This window comes from Myotis daubentonii, chromosome 2 (genome assembly GCF_963259705.1).
Source record: "Myotis daubentonii chromosome 2, mMyoDau2.1, whole genome shotgun sequence".
Lineage (NCBI taxonomy): Eukaryota > Metazoa > Chordata > Mammalia > Chiroptera > Vespertilionidae > Myotis > Myotis daubentonii.
This window is the reverse complement of record NC_081841.1, coordinates 128433288-128455834: the sequence shown is the minus strand read 5'-3', so window position 1 is coordinate 128455834 and position 22547 is coordinate 128433288. Positions and strand designations below refer to the sequence as shown.

At 42.2% G+C, this 22547-nt stretch overlaps 1 long non-coding RNA gene across 1 annotated transcript in view; it reads left to right on the top strand.

Annotated features, from left to right (window-relative positions):
- LOC132228315 (uncharacterized) overlaps nucleotides 1-22045 on the top strand; it is a 209461-nt gene extending 187416 nt beyond the window's left edge. The window contains exon 4 of the long non-coding RNA XR_009451322.1: nucleotides 22003-22045. This is a non-coding gene — a long non-coding RNA (uncharacterized LOC132228315). The remainder of the gene's footprint in view (nucleotides 1-22002) is intronic.
- Nucleotides 22046-22547: the final 502 nt, after the last annotated feature.

Sequence of the window (22547 nt, the reverse complement as noted above, 5' to 3'; positions counted from 1 at the left end):
TGACGTATATGATTTTCATAATTTGTTGAGGGGTTTTTATTTGTCAGGCAATGTTCTACGCACTTCATTGTTGTGGCAAATTCTGTTCTTGTTCTTAAGTGCTTGTGTTCTTCCCTGTGAGACTAATACATTACCCACCCTGGTAATGACATGTATGACTTGTTGGCTAATGGAACAGGATCAGAAGTGACAGTCTCCTGTCGAGAAGCTCTGAGAGCCATTGCAGGGCCCGCCTTCCTCTCTTCTGGGCCAGCCATGCTAGGCCTGATTAGGGTGTATCTGGCTGTCTGGTTCTCAGAATAAAGACATGCAGCCAAACCACAAAGAACATGTAACAGAAGCAAGAAACAAACCTTTGTTGTTGTAAACCACTGAGATTTGGGGGTGGTTTGTAGCATAATCTAGAAAAAGCGGGTGGATACAACATGCATTAGCACATTTAATCCCAAGAATAGCCCTGGAGGTAGGTATTTATACACTCTCTTTCAATATTAATACTATAACCCCACTAAATCCCAGCAAAGGAGGCCGCACAGCTCTGTCTCCATGAAGAGTCAACTTTAAAGAAACACAGGACAAGAGCCAACCTAATTAAAAGTAAAATCTTTCTTGCATATTTAGAAGAAAACCTAAAAGGGGGTCCAAGTGAAACTCTTAATAGAACTCCTTTTCTCCCACTTGCTTCCCTTTCCCCCATCGCTGCTCCCCAGCATGCCCCAGAGTCCCCCAGACTTGTCTCCCACCCTAAGCCCCTCATTGCTTTTCTCTTCTCCTCTCTCCTCCTGCTCTTCCTTCCTCCAGGGCAGACCAATTTTTATTCCTCACACTGAGAAAGATCTGGGAAGTCCCTTGTCTGGGGACCTACTATCTCCTCTATCTCAGGGCAGACACTTTACACACACGCTGGAAATATTTATCAGGAAGCCTTTCTTCCACACCCATTGGCCCAGGGTCCAGCCCTATCTTTGAGGAGAGATGGGATGATGTGCTTTCACTCCAATCCCAAAGAGCTAGAATCCTTTCTTTCTTTTGATTTGTTAATCCTCACCCAAGGATATTTTCCCATTGATTTTTGGAGAGAGTGGCAGGGAGGGGGAGAGATACAGAGAGAAAAACATTGATGTGTGAGAGACACATTGATTGGTTGCCTCATGCATGCGCCTCAATCAAGGTCTGGGCTGGGGAGGAGCCTGCAACCAAGGTCCGTGCCCTTGATGAAAATCGAACCTGGGATCCTTCGGTCTGCAGGTTGACACTCTATCCACTGAGCCAAATTGGCTAGGGCTAGAATCCTTTCTTGTTAAAAGGAGAAAGAAGGGGGAAAATTGGCAGGATTCTGCTTGAGGGGCAGGGGAAGGGGCAAAGGCTGTGACAACCCCAAGACAATAATATTTACTCTGTTACATTAATAATAATAACAATAGTAGTAGCAGCTAATATTTATGGAGAGTTTACTACCTTCCCCAAACTGTGCTGTGTTTATATACCTTTATCTCATTTATTCCTTATTACAACTTTGTAAGATAACAAAACCCTCATTGTATAGGCAAGAGAATTAAAGCATAAAGCAGTTGAGAAGCTTGTCCAAGGACATAAGCTTAAAAGAGATAGAACTGAGGTTCAGAAGTAGTTCTGAACCCCTGGCCTGTGTGTCTCACCCTGTGCTGTCCTGTGTCTGTGCAGCTGGCTCACTGCTTACACACCTCCAGCTGCTTCTCAGGGTCCTTGTGTACATTTCTAGCCCCAAGGATGCCCAGAAGGTCCTTCACCACCATTCCCTGCTTCTCTTACCAGCTTCATCCCCACTCCAATGGCCCTCAACTTCATTGGGTCCACTTCTCTCCACTTGCCAACAAGGTGTCTTGCTCTCCTTCCTTTCAGATGCCAGCCCTGCCTGAGAACACTTTCTGCCTAGGCTCCTGTCAGTTTGCTTGGTTGAGGGCCTTGATCCTGCACACCTTGGCTTTGGTCTCGCTTCTTCCTCATTTCCCTCAGCATTGCCTTTTACTGTGTCTCTCCAATTTCACTTGTGTTCCCAGTGCAAATCACAGGCTTAAGTGTGTGCTCAATAAATATTTGTATAATGAATGGATGATTAGTATTTATGAATTCAATTCATATGAAATGAATTGTTTGGGTTCTCTTACTACTGGGTGACAATTCCTGGCTCATGGTTCCAGGGCACCTTTGGATTCAATATCTGTAGTCAGCAGCCCAAAGCCTGTGATGGACCACATATTCCTTCCTGGTACTCAACTATTTCATATTTGCCACATGAGATGTTTCACCCTTGTCACTTTCAAAGCAGACTAATTTTTTTCAATAAAAATTATCTTTTAAAAAGATCTGGGATACCCTTGTCTGGAGAACTCAATAACCTTTTTTTTCCAGGATAGACACATTTTATATATTCTGAGATGACTTGTCAAAAAGCCTTCCATTCACAGCCAATGACCAGGGTCCAGCTCCCATCATCTCTTAGGAATGACAGGGAATGATTTGTTGGAATCAGCTATCACAGATTTTTCATGTAACATTCTCTGGACTTCAGGCATCCATGACAACAACATGGATTTTGTTTTCATTAATGGATAAAAAAATTATTTTATAATATGCAGCCAAAGAAAACTAGCCAACTAACCAACCCAAACTGGAAAGCATTAGAGGCCTCACCTGAGGGTCTTTCAGGATTCCCTGAGGATGTTGGAATTTTCACACTTGCTGCATCAGAGGTAAATGCTGTGTCCCCTGTGCCTCCCTGGGGTCAGGAGAGCTTCCTACACTTGGCATAGAGAGTGGCTGAGTGAGCCTGGGAGAGCGAGAGTGAACAGGTCTGGAATGTTGCTCCTTTAGGTCATTCGTACTGCTGTGTACTTCAAACCTGTGCCTCAGCTCATAGCAAGTACATACTGAAAAGGGGGCATGCGCAGCCACTAACACCTTCTGCTCCTCCAAGTGGAGACTCCAGCTGCTCAGCAATATGCGTAGTCAATGTATTTTAGGCTCCAAATCAATAATCCCTCAGAAATTTAGAATTTCTCAATAATGACATTTATTGTGTGCCACGCCCTGTGCTACAGGCCTTAAGTTGGTAGTTCTCAAACCACATCAGAGTTACCTGAAGAGCTTGTTAACACTGCTGGGCCCCACTCCTAGAGTTTCTGATTCAGTAGTCTGGGTTGGGGCCTGAGAATGGACATTCCCACACATTCCCAGGTGAGGATGAGGCTGCTGGTCTGGGGACCACATGTTGAGAATCACTGCCTATGTGCGTGTTCTTGTTATATCCTCACAAGAAGCACATGATGGCGAAGCATGTAATGCAAGGTTACATTGCCAGCAACCTGCAGACCTGGGATGGTAGCCCACAACCAGCTCATTCCGAAGCCTGCTCCCTTTCTTGTGAGCACTCTATCTTTCTATCACTCTTATCCGCCCTGGACACTTTGCTCCAAGACAAGCTGACTCACCACAAATCACAGTTCCAAACACCTGAAGTCCTATTGCTCCTGAAGTCTACTGTTACTTTTATTTCCATGACAGTCACAAGCTAGTGGGATTTAGTGATTTGCAAGCAAGTGACAATCCATGACAGCAAATCAAACGCATGGTAGAGCTGGGGCTCAGGAGTCTGATTTCTGCCGTGTGGGGAGCTCCCAAGGCCACAGCTTAATTCATGTGCAGAATGATTAGGGACATAGTTCTGAAGCAGTCAGGGCCATGGCAGCCTTCCACATTGCTTCTGCACTCCAGCAGCCATCTATCTGCTGGCATGGCAGGGAAGGGATGCACTGCCTTTGCTCTGCCCCCCCCCCCCCCCCCCGAGCAGTGGCCTAATAGGCAGATCTGGCATGGAACTTGCTTAAAAGCTGCAGAATAACAACTGCTAGACAGCTGGGAATCCACGGCCCAGAATGGGCCAGCAGTGAGATGAGGAGAGTGGATTTTTTTTTTTTTAACTTCACAAGCTGGGAGAATGGCACGCAACATTTGGCCTTGCAAATGGTTTCTACACAAAACAGACATCACGCTGAGAAAAGTCTGTGGGCACATATCCATCTTTTCCAGTCACTTTGGAACCCATGAATGTCGTGAGATTTGATCATGCTACTCAGTATGGTGTGCAATTCTAAACTTATTTGCTGGCTTATTTCTGAAACTTTGCATTCAATATTTTTAGACTACAGTTGACCAAAGGTAACGAAAATGATAGAAAGTGAAATTGTGGTGGATAGGGGGGACTTCTGTACAGAGATATCTTCTAGGGTTACTGCCCTATCCTAAAAAGTCCTGGCTTGTCAATCTTTGTGTGTGTGTGTGTGTGTGTGTGTGTGTGTGTGCGCGCGCGCGCGCGCGCGTGCTAGTGTGCCTGTTCTACGGCTGTCAAGTTTTTCTAAAAAGAGGAACACCTTACCTTTCTTCCCAGTGGCTTTGAGAAGGATTTGGGAGGATGCATGGAAGTAGAGGTGAGATGGTAATATCAGAGTTAGAGATTATTGGCCAACTCATTTGATGATTTGTCACCTAACACAATGTGACTCAGGTGATTCATAGCCATTCTTGAAGAAACAACTTAAAAGACACATTGTTTATGAGAGCTAGCACATCTAAAAATAATTCTGTTGAGGAATTTGAGGAAAAAATCCACTTCTGCTTTAATGTCTCAAAATGTCTTTGGTCCATTAGATTATTATGGAGGAAGGAGGTGTCACAAGTGGAGCAGGGGAGGGCTACCAGAGCGGCAGCCCTCACCTTTCATTCACCTGGAGTTGGGGCACCTTTAGGTGGTCTCAGAGGTGGCTGACTTTCTCTTCTGAGCTGGGAGTGAGGGGTAGGGTGGTGGCTGACCTGCAGTGAATCTGTAAATTGGGAAGGCAGCTATTTTGTCCCCTATAATTTCTCCTAGGTCACGGTTTTCTGGCCCTTCCTTCAGTTGTTTGCTGACTCAGGATTTTCAATCTTCAGCAGTTTTCAATGGCTCAGGTCTGAGTTTTAGCAAGAGCTCTTCTGATGTGCTTCTTCCCCAGTATTATTGCTTCTTATTTGATAGTGATGGTCATTTAAAGCTATTTTCTGTCTGTGTACATGTTGCTAATAGTTTCTTGTGCTGCATGACAGTTATTTTGAAAGTGGTCTCTCAGAATGGGGCAAGGGAGGTACTGTGTGTGTGTGTGTGTGTGTGTGCATATGCGTGTGTCTGTGCATGTGCATGTGCGTGTGCGTGTGTGTGTGTGTGTGTTTATTATGCACACAGCTGGTTTCCAGAAACAGGGAAGGGGGGAAATTTCCCAAAGTACTAAAGCCAGTAAAAGATGAGAGATCTAAATTCAACTTACTAGACCGAAAATCACAAAATTTCAGACTACAAAAAGCCCTTTGGAAAATTTTATTTTACAGATGAGGAAACAGAGGCCAAAGACAGAAATTGACTTGCTGGTGCCACACAGCTTGTAGGCAGCTGCGGTCGAGATGAAAGCTAGGTCTGATTCCAAGTTTAATGTCCTTCCTACTACTTCCTTACCTAATTTCCCTCTGATCACTGACGTACTTTCATTTCCAGTGGAATAACTTCTTGACTATCATGGCCTACCAATTCAGGAGGAATTAGAAATGTACCAGCATCTACATTAACATCAGAAATAGTTTAAAAATATAAAGCATAACGAAGGATTCTGAAATTTTCTTGATTTTTATGTCCCATCCCACAGCTATACAAAGCTTATTAAAGACTAAGAAATTTCTAAGGAACTACTAAAACTTTCACCATGGAAACAATTTGGCAATGCCCGAAGGAGATTTTTTTTTTTTTTGCTAATATTAAAGAATATTATTAAAGAAAAAGGCAAAAAAGAAAAAAAGAAAAAGCATTTTACCCTTTCTCAACTTGGAGGGAATAAAAGGAATGAAAGAGCATCTGGGCTGGGGGGTTGGTCATCTTACACTTGGCAGCAGAAAGCTCAGGGTCAGCAGTTCTTGATTGGGAAAGAACAAGTTTGAACCTTGAGCCCAGATTACAGGATGAACCTTGGCTCCTGATCTTAATAACTAATTTCTCCTAAAGTTAACTTTTCCTCCACTTATTCCTCTAATACTAACATAGCGATTTATAATGTACAGATTATAGCAGGAATTTCTTCAGGCATTCTGGAACATTCTAACTTATTATTTGAAGAAAAGTTCAGGTTTAATTTGATCCCTGTGCTCTGTTTGGATTCATTATTTTCTCATAGCACCTACAACTTTATTAATTCACCCGACTAGTGATGAGTTTATTCCTAAGCAGTTTTTCTTTACTAACATAAAGCTTACTAAGGATCATGAGTTAAAGTGATGAACTTATGCGAAAAACAGTCATGCTTTGTAGTTAGTGTTGACATAGATGTTGCATGGGACATATTTATAGTAAAAACATTTTTAAAAATTTTTTTTCTTTTTTTATCTTTAATATATTTTTTATTGATTAAGATATTACATATGTGTCCTTGTCCCCACGTTACCCTCTACCCCCCCCCCCCGCTCATGCCCTCACCCCCCCCCCCCCCCGTTGTCCGTGTCCATTGGTTAGGCCTATATGCTTGCATAAAAGTCCTTTGGTTGATCTTTCCCCCTTACCCCTACCCTCCCCTACCTTCCCTCCAAGGCCCGACAATCCAATCAATGCCTCTCCATCTCTGGATCAGTCCTTGTTCATCAGTTTATGTTGTTCATTATATTCCACAAATGAGTGAGATCCTGTGGTATTTATCCGCTCTCCAGTTCCGTCCATCCTGTGGCAAATGGTAAGAGTTCCTTTTTCTTCTTCCTCTTCTTAAAGAATACCTTTCAGCATTTCATATAATGCTGGTTTGGTGGTGATGAACTCCTTTAGCTTTTTCTTATCCGAGAAGCTCTTTATCTGACCTTCTATTCTGAATGATAGCTTTGCTGGATAAAGTAATCTTGGTTGCAGGTTCTTGCTATTCATCACTTTGAATATTTCTTGCCACTCTCATCTGGCCTGCATGGTTTCTGTTGAGAAATCAGCTGACAGTCGTGTGGGTACTCCCTTGTAGGTAACTGACTGTCTTTCTCTTGCTGCTTTTAAGATTCTCTCTTTATCTTTTGCTCTTGGCATTTTAATTATGATGTGTCTTGGTGTGGTCCTCTTTGGATTCCTTTTGTTTGGGGTTTTCTGCACTTCCTGGACTTGTAAGTCCATTTCTTTCACCAGGTAGGGGAAGTTTTCTGTCATTATTTCTTCAAAAGGTTTTCAATATCTTGCCCTCTCTCTCCTTCTGGTACCCCTATAATTCTGATGTTGGTACGCTTGAAGTTGTCCCAGAGGTTCCTTACACTATCTTCATATTTTTGGAATCTCTTTTCTTTTTTCTTTTTCGGTTGGGTATTTTTTTTTTTCTTTGTATTTCAAATCTTTGACTTGATTCTTGGGATCCTCTTGTCTGCTGTTGGATCTCTGTAAATTATTCTTTATTTCAGTCAGTGTATGCTTAATTTCTAGTTGGTCCTTTTTCGTGTCCTCCATGGTCTCACTATACTTATTGAGGGATTCATTAAATTTATCGGTGGTTTCCATAAAATTCTTGAAAAACCTTATAAACGTGGCCTTGAACTCTATATCCAGTCGTTTGCTTTCCTCCATTTCTGCCATTTGTGACCTGTTTCTTTGTCTCTGCATTTTGGCTGCTTCCCTGTGTTGATAGAGTGGCCCTGCGCGCCAGGTGTCCTGTAGGGCCCAGTGGCTCAGCCTCCCCAGTTACCTGAGGTGGACACTCTTGGTGCACTCTTGGTGCCTTGGTTGTTGTAGGATCACTGGGAGGAATTGACCTCCAGGCCAATTGGCTGTGAGAATCAGCTGTGTCTGAAGTGGGAGAACTTCTGTGCTGAAGACACCCTTCTGGGGCAAGACTTGCTTCAGTGGGGCTTTGGTGCTCACTGAGACTGCACCCTGAGTGTGTCCCTTATGGATCTGAGGAGTTGCAATCTGGATGGTCCCCCTCTGACCACTGGGTACAGTGGCTCCTGGATCTAAGGAGGTGCTAATTCAGCCTCTGCCTGAGGCCACACAGCAGGAGCCATGAAGAGGCTCAGCTGTGAAGCAATGCAAGCCACTGCAGGGCCTTGGGCCTTCTCTTGGAAGTTCCGGGTCTGCCTGGCTCAGCTGCAGTTAGGTACATTCACATGCAAAAGCCTCTGCCCCAGCCTGGGTGGGACGGGGTCTCAGGGAATCAAAGGGCGTAGCAAGCAGCTATGGCTGATTCTCCGCCCAGCCCTAAGGAGTCGAGCGTCTCAGTGACCCGGTAATTGCTGCAAGCACCTCTGAGAGAAAGCCGCCCTCAAGTTCGCCCGCTGCCTGACAGTGCAACTTCTCCCCATATGAGTCCTGGGTCCCCAGAGACTTCCCGGAACTGGAGTTCAGAGCAGTCGGGAGCTTGTGATTCAAAAAGACAGCCGCGTCCTCAGGTGCCACCCCCTTTCCGCGCACGAGCCGCCGTACCTCTGCACTTCACCTCCGCAGCTCCTCTGGCTCTCAGTGTGCTTTTCTTTCCTTCTAGTTGTAGAATTTACACTCAGCCAGCCTTCCTGTTGTTCTGGATGATGTCCGCTCTGTCCTTTGCAGTGTTTTTCAATTGTTGTGGGAGGTGGCAATTTCCCAGTGTTTATCTATGCCGCCATCTTAGTTTCTCCTAGTAAAAACATTTTTTAATTTGAAATTCAAATTTAATTGGGTCTCCTGTATTTTAATTTGCTTAATCTAATAACTCTGTTTGAAATATGTAATATATATCTTCTTTAAATTTTGTGTTTGGGTAAAGACTTTTTAAAATAAAACTATATGTTAATGTTTTAGGGAGCTGACTATCATTTGATAAAGACAATAAAACTGGATTTTTACATATCTGGTTTACTTTAGGAGCAATATACCTGTGTGTGTTTCACAAATTTAATTAAAAATATATTTCTTCTAGCCAAGCCAGTGTGGCTTAGTGGTTGTGCATCAATCTATGAACCAGGAAGTTAGGGTTCAATTCCCAGTCAGGGCACATGCCTGGGTTGTGGGCTCGATCCCCAGTGTGGGGCATGCAGGAGGCAGGCAATCAATAATTCTCTTTCATCATTGATGTTTCTATCTCTCTCTCCCTCTCCCTTCCTCTCTGAAATCAATAAAATATATTTGAAAAAAATGTTTCTTCTCTATATCAGCTATTGCTTACCCTTTCTCTTCTAGCGACCAATTTTACTATCTCATACTTTGCAGATTCCACAACACAGTTTAGAAATATATCATTGTCTACTTACTTAGGTGCCTATATTTCATGATTTTTGAGGTCTTTTTCAGATAAAAGTCTAGCTTGTTGTGAATTTTGTGAGATTTTTTAAAAAATAGCTCTGATCATTAACCCAAATTAATTCCACCAAGGACATTGGTAACCACATGTATTAAATGATTGCTGTATGCCCAACCATATGAACTCTCTATATGCATTGTTTCATCCAATCCTGATAATCCTATGAGATAGGTACTATTATTATTCTCATTTTACAGATGAGGAAACAAAAAGCCTAGTAACTTGCATTTGGGTTCACAAGCAATAAGTGAAAGTGCTAGGATTCAAAACCAGGTCTGATTCCAAAATGCTTGTAAGTCTTTCATTGGCAGATAAGGTGGCGGAGCTTGTTGTGGGCCTTATGAAATATTGGAAGTGTAGAGAGTTACTGAGAAAAGGAAGAATCTAAGAAGGCTCATCATAATCAACTAGCAAAGTTTGATTCTGTAGCATACTATGCATACTATGAAGAACTCATGTACAATGGAGACTGTTGGAGATAGTTTTGCAATATGAAGCCCAGAATTTGAAGGCTTATCATAATGAACATCACAAATTATTTATAAATTCTTTAAAGTTAGGATGTCTATTATTTTGTGTACATAAGAATCAGTAAGGGGACTTGTATAGATTCCCGAGCCCATTCTTAGAGATTCTGATTAAGTTCTAACTCAGTGGTTCTGCATAGAATATGAAAACTAGACTTGCTGCTAGCTGCTTTGCAGCAACTTTTCAGAAAACCTTAGTTCCATGTGAGTGCCAATGCCACACACTTTGAGAAACCCTACTTGATATTGTGAGTTCCTGGAGGTCAGAAATGTGTTTTACCTATCTTTGTATTCTCAAAACTAGAACAATACTAGATATAAATCCATTAAATGCTGAAAGGGAATAAAAAGGAATGATGAAAGGAGAGCATTTCCATCGACATTTCAGGTTACTAGAAAGTAATCAATTATAATTCTAATCATGGCTAAAGAGTTTTCTTCCTGCATGTGGTATGAATGCAAAGTGTCAGAGCACTGCCACCAAGGAATTGAAGCTGAAGGGCAGGCCATTGGAGTTGTACATGTCCCTGGCCAGGGAATCCACGAATAAGTTCATCTGTAGCAGTGTTTTGAGCAGGTCTCATTCAGGTTTGGCTTTGATTATTCCAGAGATAGGGAGCTCAAAACAGGGAGCTAATGGGGTATCTGGTCAAGATGGTGGAGTAAACACTGTGTCCTCCACCACATCAAAATTACAACTAAATAATAGAACAACCACCCCAGAGAACCATCTGAAGACTAACTGAATGGAATTCCTATAACAAAGGATATAAAGAAGTTACATCTAGACTGGTAGGAGGCTTATCAGAGACAAGAATAATGCTTGTGCCACACTCATGTGTGGTGGTTGAGAATTGGGAGAGATATCTTGGGTTCAGAGGTCCCAGCCCACTCCAAGCTATATAGCTTGGTTTACCAGTGCCAGAAAGAGGAATCCCCACAACATCTGGCTTTGAAAATCAGTAGGGATTCCGTCCAGGTGAGATGGAGGGCAGCTGGAAATCCAAATTCAACAATACATTAAAAAAGAGCATATACCATGATCAAGTGGGATGCAAAGCTGGTTCCATATCTGCAAATCAATTAGCATGATACACCACATAAACAAAGTGAAGGTTAAAAATCATATATTCATATCAATAGATGCAGGAAAAGCATCTGACAAAATTGAGCATCAATTTATTATAAAAACTCTCAACAAAGTGGGAATATAGGGAACATATGTCAAAATAATAAATATGACAAAACCACAGCCAATATTATAACCAATGGAAAAAGCTAAAAGCATTTTCCTTAAGATCATGAACAAGACAAGGATGCTCACTTTCACCACTTTATTCAACATAGTAGTGGAAATTCTAGCCACAGCAATCAGACAAAAAAAAAGAAATCATTATCCAAATTGGAAAGGAAGAAGTAAAACTGTCACTATTTGCAGATGACATGATACTGTATATAGAAACCATAAAACCTCCACCAAAAATTTACTAGAACTGATAAATGAGTTCAATAAAGTAGCAGGATACAAAATTAACATTCAGAAATTGCTTGCATTTTTATATGCCAATAAGAACTATCAGAAAGAAAAATTAAGAAATCCCATTTACAATAGCATCAAAAATTAAATACCTAGGAACAAATTTAACCAAGGAGGTAAAAGATCTATACTTGAAAAACCATAAGATGCTGAAGAAAGAAGTTGAAGAAGATATGAATAAATGGAAGCATGTACCATGCTTATGGATAGAAACAATTAACATTGTTAAAATGGCCATACTGCCCAAGACAATCTATAGATTCAATGCAATCCCTATAAAAATACTAACGTTATTTTTCACAGAACTAGAAAAAATAAGCCTACAATTTATATAAAACCACTAAAGACCTTTAATAGCCACAGAAATCTTGAGAAAGAAGACTAGAATTGGAAGTATCATATTATTTGATATTAAACTATATTACAAGGCTATAGTAATCAAAACAGCATGGTACTGGCATAAAATCAGACACATTTATCAATGAAACAGAATGGAGAGCCCAAAAAATAAACCCACAGCTACATAGCCAACTAATCTATGACAAAGGAGGCACGAATATACAATGAGCTAAAGGCAGTTTCTTCAATAAATGGTGTTGGGAAAACTGGACAGATATATACAGAAAAAAACACACACAGAAAACTAAACCACTTTCTTACACAATATACAAGAATAAACTCAAAATGGATTAATATTTAAATGTAAGACCTGAAACTATAAAACTTCTCAAAGAAAATGTGATTTTGATATTGCTCTTAGTAATATTTTTTTTTGGATATATCTCCTCAGGGAAGGGAAACAATAGAAAAATAAAGAAATGAAACTACATCAAATGAAATAGTTTTTGCACATCAAAAGAAATCATCAACAAAACAAAAAGATAATCTACTGAATGGAAAGAGTTATTCACCAATTATACAGTCAACAAGAGGTTGATATCCAAAATATATAAAGAACTCATACTACTCAACACCAAAACACCAAACAATCCACTTAAAAATGGACAGAAAACCTGAAGTGACATTTCTCTTAAGACAATAGATAGATGAGCAATAGATATATGAAAAGATGCTTAATGTCACTAATTCTATATAATAAAACTCTAATATGCAAATCAACTGAACAGTGGAATGACCAGCGGGATGACCGGTTGCTATGACACACTAACCACCAGGGGGAAGATGCTTGAGCACTCCGCCAGTCACCTCCTGCAAGCCAGCAGTTGGACATCCCCTGAGGGCACAGGCCAGGCTGAGGGATTGACCCTCCCCATGCACAAATTTTGTGCACTGGGACTTTTGTTATAAGATAGATGCAAATTAAAATCACAATACAAGATCACCTCACACCTGTCAAAATGGCTATTATCAATACATCAACAAACAACAAGTTTGGGATGTAGAGAAAAGGGAATCATTTTGCACTGTTAGTGGGATTGTAGATTGGTACAACCACTATGGAAAACAATATGGAGATTCCCCAAACAAATTAAAAATAGGATTACCTTATGACCCAACAATCATACTCCTGGATATTTATTTGATGAAATCCAAAACACTAATTTGAAAAAATATATGCACCTCTATGTTCATTGCAGCATTATTTACAATAGCCAACATATGGAAGCAACCTAAGTGTTTATTAACAGACTAGAGGCCTGGTGCACTAATTCATGCACCAGTGGGGACCTGCGGGATTGAGCTGAAACCAGTTCTCTGACATCCCCCGAGGGGTCCCGGATTGCGAGAGGGTGCAGACCAGGCCAAGGGATGCCACCAGTGCACAATTGGGGACAGTGAGGGACATGGGAGGTTTGCTAGCTGGGGAGGGACCATGGGAGGGCTCCAGGGTGTGTCCAGCCTGTCTCACTCAGTCCCAATCAGCCAGACCCCAGCAGCAAGCTAACCTACTAGTCAGAGTGTCTGCCCCCTGATGGTCAGTGGACATCATAATGACTGGTCAACGGGTCAACTGTCTGTCCCCTGGTGGTCAGGGTATGTCATAGTGACTGGTTGACTGGTCGACTGTCTGCCCCCTGGTGGCCAGTGCACATCATAGTGAGTGGTTGAACGGACTTGGCATATCATTAGCATATTACACTTTGGTTGGTTGCATGGCCGACTGGATGACCCAACACTTGGTGTATTAGGCTTTTATTATATAGGTGATTATTTAAAGAAGAAGTGGTAAATACATCAATGGAATATTACTCAGCCATAAAAAGGATGAAATATTACCATTTGTGACAATATGGATGGACCTAGAGCCGTGGTCCGCGAACTGTGGCTCGTGGGCCACATGAGGCTTTTTGGCCCCTTGAGTGTGGCTCTTCCACAAAATACCACGTGCGGGTGCACGTACAGTGCGATTGAAACTTTGTGGCCCATGCGCAGAAGTTGGTTTTCGGCCTGGGTGAGTCTGTTTTGAAGAAGTACTGTTGATATTTGGCTCTGTTGACTAATGAGTTTGCCGACCACTGACCTAGAGGGTATTATGCAAAGTGAAATAAGTCAGACATAGAAAGACAGATGCCATTTGATTTTACTGATATGTGCCATATGAAAAACAATAAATAAGCAGAACAGAAACAAACTTATAGAGAGCAAATTGTTGGTTGCCAGATGGGAGGGGCTTAGGTGAAAAATGTAAAGTGATTAAGAAGTACAAATTGGCAGTTACAAGATAGTCTCAGGTATATAAAGTACAACATAGGGAATATAGTCATAATATTGTAATAACTATGTACAGGTATACAGGTGTCAGGTAGGTTCTAGACTTATCAGGAGAAGCACTTCCTGTTATATAAATGTCTAATCATTATGTTGTACACCTGAAACAAATATAATTTTGAATATCAACTGCAACTAAAAAATAAAAAAAGGTGCAAAGTATTGATCTACATTTGCAGGAGGTGGAGGAGATTTTGGTGGTAAGCATAGATTTATGTTGTACAGGGAAATACTCACTGTACTTTAGCAGTGAAGCTAAAGCACACTTCTTAGTCTGTGAGTGTGCATCTGTGCCTTCTCCCTTCCACTGCTGACACTGGAGATTAGACTCAAGTTTTATGTTGTAAAAACCCTTAATGAGGGACTGGTCCTTTTAAATGCAAGTCTGATTACATTTACAGCAACATTTCTATTTTGGATGCTTCCCATGAATAAATTCTTTGATGCCACTGATGCAATGCTAGTCCTTTAATCTCAGCAGAAAGAATACTCAATACATGGCCTAATAGACCCCCCCCCCCCCCCAATGAGAAAGTCAGTGACTTTTCTGCTTGATAGTTGCCTTGATTTCAAAGGCGCCTGGGAGAGAAAAACTTGATTTTCACATTTACAAACCCTAGAAAATGTATCTAACTTTTCTCTGCTATTTAGCCATTTGCTTCCTCTACCATAGCGAGTGACAAACAACCTGATGTCTCCTATGGGACCAAAGAAAATTGGAAGAGTTATTGAGGTCATTTCAGTCACAAGGACACATGCTTTTTCAATGTCCAATATTTTATGGAAGCCATATGGGGGCAGTCTGACAACTGCATTTTCACAAATTGGGTTTGGGGACTTAACTTTCAGGAGCTACGTTACACATTGTTACCTCACCATAGTGTAAAAAGACTAGAAAGTGTCCCAGATTGGTATAGAAGAACTTAGGTCTTAATTGGTCTCTGCTAACACACACTGAACAGTTTTATGTTTTTTTGTTTTATTTGCAGACAGTACATTTTTGACTAGAGATAGCAGGATCAAATGGGAAGAATAACTAGGTTAGGAATTAGGAGGCTTTCACTAGTTTACCAGGCTCACTCGGGCTTTATAGTGAAAATACCTCTGAGACCTGAAAAGCCCTCTGTGAATATAAGGTGTTACAATTAGGGTGTCCACTCACCAAATAGTAGTGATCAAAGCATATAAGGCTGAGGTGCAGGTGGGTAGATGTGACAACTAAATTCCTTATACCAGGCCTCTGGGGTAGGTAAAGGAGTGTTGCCCACGACTATCCTTTGTATTGGATTCTGGAGAACACATGGCCAGAATCCTTCAGCTAGTAAGGTGGCCTGGAAAAGGAGCATGGACTCTGGGCTAAAATAGAAGCCACACAGAACAGATTCCAGATCTGCCACTTGTGGCTATGTGACTGTGAGTGAGTCACTAAATTTCTGAATTCCCTTTTCCTCAAGAGCCACCCTGCAGTGCACCTGGTGCTAGAGAGCACTGTGCACATTGGAGATGCTCATCAAATCACAGTTGTTAATTTCTAGCAGTGATTCTTTGGTGTTGGGTTTTGGCTTGCGGTTCTAGCTGCCACAGTCTTGGTCCAGTAATTCCGAAAATTGTTTAGTTACATTAAACCAAGCTTTATTTGTTTTTCAACAATTACTTTTAATTTTATTTTTTCCGCTACAATTTATATATAATACTATTTTATTTTAGTTTCAGGTACAAGCATAGTGATTAGACACTTTACAAGTGTCCCCTGATAGTTCCAGTACCCACCTGCCACCATACATAGTTATTAAAATATTGGTTATCATATTCCTTCTGCTGTTCTTTACATCCCATGACTGTTTTGTAACTACGGATTTGTACTTTTTAATCCCTCCACCTTCTTCAAGCAGGCCTCCAAACCTCTTCTCTTCTGGCAATCATCTGTCTGTTCTCTGTATCTAAGAGTCTGTTCTTATTTTGTTTGTATATTTATTTTGTTCTTTAGATTCCACATATAAGTGAAATTATATGGTATTTGTCTTCCTCTGACTGATTTATTTCATGTAGCATAATATCCTAGGTCCATCTATGTTGTTGCAAATGGTAAGATTTCATTCTTTTCATGGCCGAGTAATAGTCCATCGTGTATACGTACCACAGCTTTTTTATCCACTCATCTATTGATGGGCACTTGGATTGCTTCCCTATCTTGGCTATTGTAAAGAATGCTGCAATGAACATAACGATACATATATTCTTTCTAATTAGCGTTTTGGGTTTCTCTGGATATGTACTCAGAAGTGGAATGGCTAGATCATAAGGCCAAGTGGTGTTTTTTTGTTGGTTTGTTTTTTGTTTTTTATCCTCACCTTAGGATATATTTTTATTGATTTTTAGAGAGAGAGAGAAACATCGTTGTGAGAGAGAAACATTGATTGGTTGCCTCTCATAGACGTCCTAATTGGGATTGAACCTGCAACCTCGGTATGTGTCCTGACCAGGAATAGAACCTGCAACCTTTTGGTGTATGGATAATGCTCCAATAAACTGAGCCACCTGTCCAGGGCAATCTGAGCTTTTAAAAATGCCTCTTCACTAGCTATTCTGTGCTGTGAATATGGTCTACCTGGACACTAAAATCTTTCTCCCATTCTTAGCATTAGGATAATTCTCATTATTGGTAAACAATTATTAAGATAGATAAAGAGAAATGGGAGAAAGACCAATGAGAGCATTAAACTTTAAAAGTTAAAGAACTGAAATCTCTGAGATAATATGGGCACTAGACCACCCAGGTTTGAATATTGGCATCATCAGTTACTTAAGGTTTTCTCATTCATAAAATGAACATAATAATAATAATGTATGTAAAGTATAGAAACACTCATAAAATTATTATATGAATTGTGAGAAGTGCTTCTTATATAGCTATCCTTTGATAAACATGAGCCACAATGAGAAAGTGTAAAAAAATCTGGAAACAAAAGCTTAAAATGACTCAAAGACTATTTCTAGGTATATTATGTAAAGTGTAAAATGTGAGAAAATAAGACTGAATTACAGCAAGAAAGATTCAGATCATCATTAGGAATAACTTGACTCTAAGGGTGATGAAACACTTGGATAGAATTTTATCATGCTTCTGATTTTCTAGTTTTCTTCTTAGCATTTCTGGAGCAGCATATTAATAGAATAGCAACCAAAACAAAGCTTTTAAAAATATAGCTACAGACATTTGCTCCAAATACAACTCACAGCAAATAAAATAATAGTCAATAATAGCTTAATCATAAAGTTTAAAAGTGCTCCTGTAACTCACACCAGATTCTAAAGATTCCAAAGGGAATTGCTGGTGTCAGGATTTAGCATCATCGAATGACATTAAAGACAAAGTACACCTACTATGTGCTTAGATACAGCCAGGAAGAACAATCAAATGGGAGAGGGGATGTTAAATAGATAGGGAAGATGGGAACACTGGTTATGTTTCTAGTAATTAGAGAGTGTACTGAGCTCCTTACATTTATTATATATTTGCTAGGGGCCGAGTGCACAAAATTCCTGCATGGGTGGGGTCCCTAGGCCTGGCCAGTGATCAGAGCCTGTCAGGGCTGTCTCACCCAGTTCCAGTTGAGGCTGGGCTGGACAGGGCCTGCTGGGGTGGGGGGAAGAATGGGGACAGGGACCATGGGAGGTTCGCTAGCCAGGGGGAGGGACTGGGGGAGGTTGGCTGGTCATGGGAGGTTGGCTGTGGGAGCACACTGATCACCAGGAGGCAGCTCCTGCATTGAGCATCTGCCCCCTGGTGGTCAGTGTGTGTTATAGTGACTGGTCAACCGGTTGTTCCAGTGGTTCTGGTCATTTGGTCATAATGGTCACTTAGGCTTTTATATATTCACTGAATGGCCAGATTATTATGACCACCCCATCAGTACTTCGTTGGGCCATCTTTTGCCTTCAATACTGCGGCAATTCTTCTTGACATTGATCCACGAGATGCTGAAAGGTGATGCGAGGAATCTGACACCATGCCTGATGAATAACACTGTCCAGTTCTGTGAGATTTGATGGTTGTGGAACCAGCTGCCTGATGGCTCTTTTAACTTCATCCCACAAATGCTCAATTGGATTGAGATTTGGTGATTGTGGGGGCCACCTAAGCAAGGTAAAGTCTCCCTCATGTTCTTGAAAGCACTCCTGCATAATACGAGCACCATGGCATGGCTCATTCTGTTGGAAGAAGCCATCTCCATTGGGATATGCCATCAACATGATAGGATGAACTTGATCAGCAACGATACTTAGGTACATTGTGCTATTCAGACATTGTTCCACATGAATTAAAGGGCCCAAATCATGCCAGGAAAACATGCCCCAAACCATAACACTGCCCCCACCAGCTTGAAGGGTTGTACTCATGCATGTGGGGTGCATGCTTTCATGCTGTTTCCACCCAATTCTCACTCTGCCATCTGCATGATGCAACTGGAAATGTGATTCACTGGACCACATGACTTTTTTCCAATGCTCAACTGTCCAATCCTTGTGTTCCTGTGCGAATTGGAGACGTTTTATCTTGGTAACTTCAGACAGTAAAGGTGTTTGAACAGGCCTTCAGCTTCCATATCCCATACGATGCAGTGTATGGCTAATTTGTCTACAAACATCAGGTGGTCATAATAATCTGGCCACTCACATTCAAATATATCCCACGTTCAAAGGCTGTTAGATCACATTGTTTACCCATATCTTCAGGAAAAAATCACTTCTAAAGTCGTGGTAAACAACCTGCTTCCATATTTATAATGGTCTGGCCCTCTAGTAACTTCAGCGTGAAATTATAGCTAATTTGCCTACAAACATCAGGTGGTCATAATAATCTGGCCACTCAGTGTATAAATTAGAGGCCTGGTGCACAAAATTTGTGCACTGGAGGGGGGTGTCCCTCAGCCCAGCCTGCACCCTCTCCAATCTGGGACCCTTCAAGGGATGCCCGGCAGTCAGATATCCCTCTTACAATCTGGGACTGCTGGCTTTCAACCACTTGTCTGCCTGCCTGCCTGATTGCCCCTAATTGCTTCTGCCTGCCAGCCTGATCACTTTCTATCCACTCTCCTGTCATCCTGATCGCTGCCTAACTGCTCCCCTGCCAGCCTGATCACCCCCAACTGCCCTCCCTTGCAGGCCTGGTTGCCCCCAACTTCCCTCCCCTGCAGGCCTGATTGCCCCTAATTGCCCTCCCCTGCTGGCCATCTTGTGTGAGGGTGTGTTGGTCAATTTGCATATTACCTCTTTATTATATAGGGTAGATTATTCATACTTAAATATGTTATTCCCAGGAAACTGAAGGTCAAAAAATAAGTTAAAAAACTTAGTCCAATTGCAGAGTTAAATGGTGGTGGAAGCAGTGTTCAAATGGAGGGTCTTTGGATGCCACAGATTTTCTCAGTGTATATACTGAGTTAAGTGAAAGATGATAAGTGCTGTCCAAATGAGGGATGAAGGAACTCTGTGAGGGGTTCTGGTGTAGTAGGGAGCTGAATGGGCTCTGACAATGAGATATACATCAGGCTTTTTATGGGCAAGAGAAACCTACTTGCATTCTCTTAATTAATTAATTGGAAGGATACTTGTGACTTATGAAACTAAAGAAAAGTCTGTCAGCAATATTGTCAATTCAATATTTTTAGTTCTCAAATCTCCTGATAAAAAAGCTATATAACAGAATCATTCCAACATTCTCCCATGTTGTCTTAGACCAGTCAAACTTGTGTCTCCTGAGTTACTGACTGGCTAATTTCAAACATGGACTATGAGTTTCTTCTGACTGGAATATATGGTGAAATGGAAGAGAGTGGTGGTTGGGATGGGCAGCAGTAAGTGGGAGATAGAGGAGGCCCTTAGGACTTTAGATTTGAGGAAGGAAGATATATGGGGCTAATGAAAGTTGAGCCCATTGAATTTTAGATGAAGATCTGCAATGTTGATAAGGAACATTGCCGGGAGCCGGTCCATCCTTGCTGTTTCAAGGGACCTGGCATATATGGAATACTGTTCTTAATATGTTTGCTCACCTTCTTGGCACTATGTGTTTTAACCAAGGTCACCTCTCTGAGAAAGGTTGTTTCCCCAGGTAGGGATTTCCCCTGAAGTTAGGGAGGGAATAAAACCCCTTAACTAAGTGCCAGGCGGGTAATTAATCACTTTAACTACAAACAATCATGCTTAAGCTACATAATCTTTACTCCCTGGAATGGAGATAAGAAACGCCCTAACCTTTGGAATAGAGATTGATAGGATTGGAATCAACTGGTATAAATACAGATCTAACAAGACAACAGGACACAGAACCTAGACACAGAACCTACACAGACTCTAGAGACAGAAGAACTTCGCTGGAGAGAACATGGCAAAAGATCCTGGACAGAAACTGGCCACAGAACCTAGAGACAGAACCTAGCGAGAGAACCTGGTAGGAGAGCCTGGATAGAACCTGGCGACAGAGCCTGGCTGGAAAACCTAGTGAGAGAACATGGCAACAGAACCTGGACAGAACCTGGCAACAGAACTTGGCAGGAGAACCTGGATAGAACCTGGCTGGAGAACCTGGAGAACCTGGCTGGAGAACCTAGCAAGAGAACATGGACACAGAACTTGGCTGGAGATCCTAACCAGATCCTGGCTAGAGATCCTGGCTAGGCTGCTGATCAACTGAACGCTGTCTCCATGTCATTCCTTCTTTGCCGACTCCGTCCACACCTTTGGGGACCCCTGGACCTGCTGGGGTTGGACCCCAGCATATGGCGCCCTAACAGGGACACCTTAGGTAAGCGCCCCCCTGCACTCGGGACGGATAGGACTCCACCGTAGGAAGAGGGTGGATAGTCTTCACCGACTTTGTCCACATCTTTGGGAAGCCCTGGAACAGGATTCCCCTAGGTAAGCCCCCCCCCCATTGAGAACCCCACACTCGGGACAGATAGGACTCCACCAGGGTCCTGCAGACCCCCCTATAGAGGATAAGTAGGGTAAGAAGGTGGATAGTACAGAACTTAGATTGAGAAGATGTGCCATACTGAAAAAGAAAAACCCCAAATGCTCTCTTGTATCCATTTTAAGAGTAGGATCGGCGCTTTCCGCTATAACCTGAGTCCTGATCTATCACCCCAGGGAGAGCTTGCCAATCCTGCACTTTCCCGGGGTGGAAAGGCTGCAGTGGGGTTAAGGATAAGGCTCCTTGGGCCTACCTCCTCCCATGCCTTTACAGTTACCTTTCCTTCCTCAGAAAAGCATGGACATACTTCTTGTATAAAACGTTCTGTCTGACTGGGAGTAACCTTAATTCCTCTGCTAGCAAGCATATGTGTTAAAAGATCAATACAGAGTCTTATTTCTTTGGACTCAGTATGGCACATCTCAATCTAAGAATCAATACAGAGTCTTCTTTCTTTGGACTCAGTATGGCACATCTTCTCAATCTAAGTTCTGTACTATCCACCTTCTTACCCTACTTATCCTCTATAGGGGGGTCTGCAGTACCCTGGTGGAGTCCTATCCATCCCAAGTGTGGGGTTCTCAATGGGCGGGGGGAGGGGGCGCTTACCTAGGGGAATCCTGTTCCAGGGCTTCCCAAACGGAGTCAGCGAAGACTATCCACCCTCTTCCTATGGTGGAGTCCTATCCGTCCCGAGTGCAGGGGGGCTTACCTAAGGGGTCCCTGTTCGGGCACCATATGCTGGGGTCCAACCCCAGCAGGTCCAGGGGTCCCCAAAGGTGTGGACGGAGTCGGCAAAGAAGGAATGACACAGAGACAGCGTTCAGTTGATCAGCAACCTAGCCAGGATCTCTAGCCAGGATCTGGTTAGGATCTCCACCCAAGTTCTGTCTAGGATCTCCAGCCAAGTTCTGTGTCTAGGTTTTCTAGCCATGTTCTCTCGCTAGGTTCTCCAGCCAGGTTCTGTGTCCAGGTTCTCCAGCCAAGTTCTGTCACCAGGTTCTCTAGCCAGGTTCTAGCCAGGTTCTCCTGCCAAGTTCTGTTGCCAGGTTCTGTCCAGTTTCTGTTGCCAGGTTCTGTCCAGGTTCTGTTGCCAGGTTCTGTCTCTAGGTTCTTCAGCCAGGTTCTCTTGCTAGGTTCTGTCTCTAGGTTCTGTGGCCAGTTTCTGTCCAGGATCTTTTGCCATGTTCTCTCCAGCGAAGTTCTTCTGTCTCTAGGGTCTGTGTAGGTTTTGTGTCTAGGTTCTGTGTCCTGTTGTCTTGTTACATCTGTATTTATAGCAGTTGATTCCAATCCTATCAATCTCTATTCCAAAGATTACGATTGTTCATAGTTAAAGTGATTAATTACCCGCCTGGCACTTAGTTAAGGGGTTTTATTCCCTCCCTAACTTCAGGGGAAAATCCCTACCTGGGGAAACAACCTTTCTC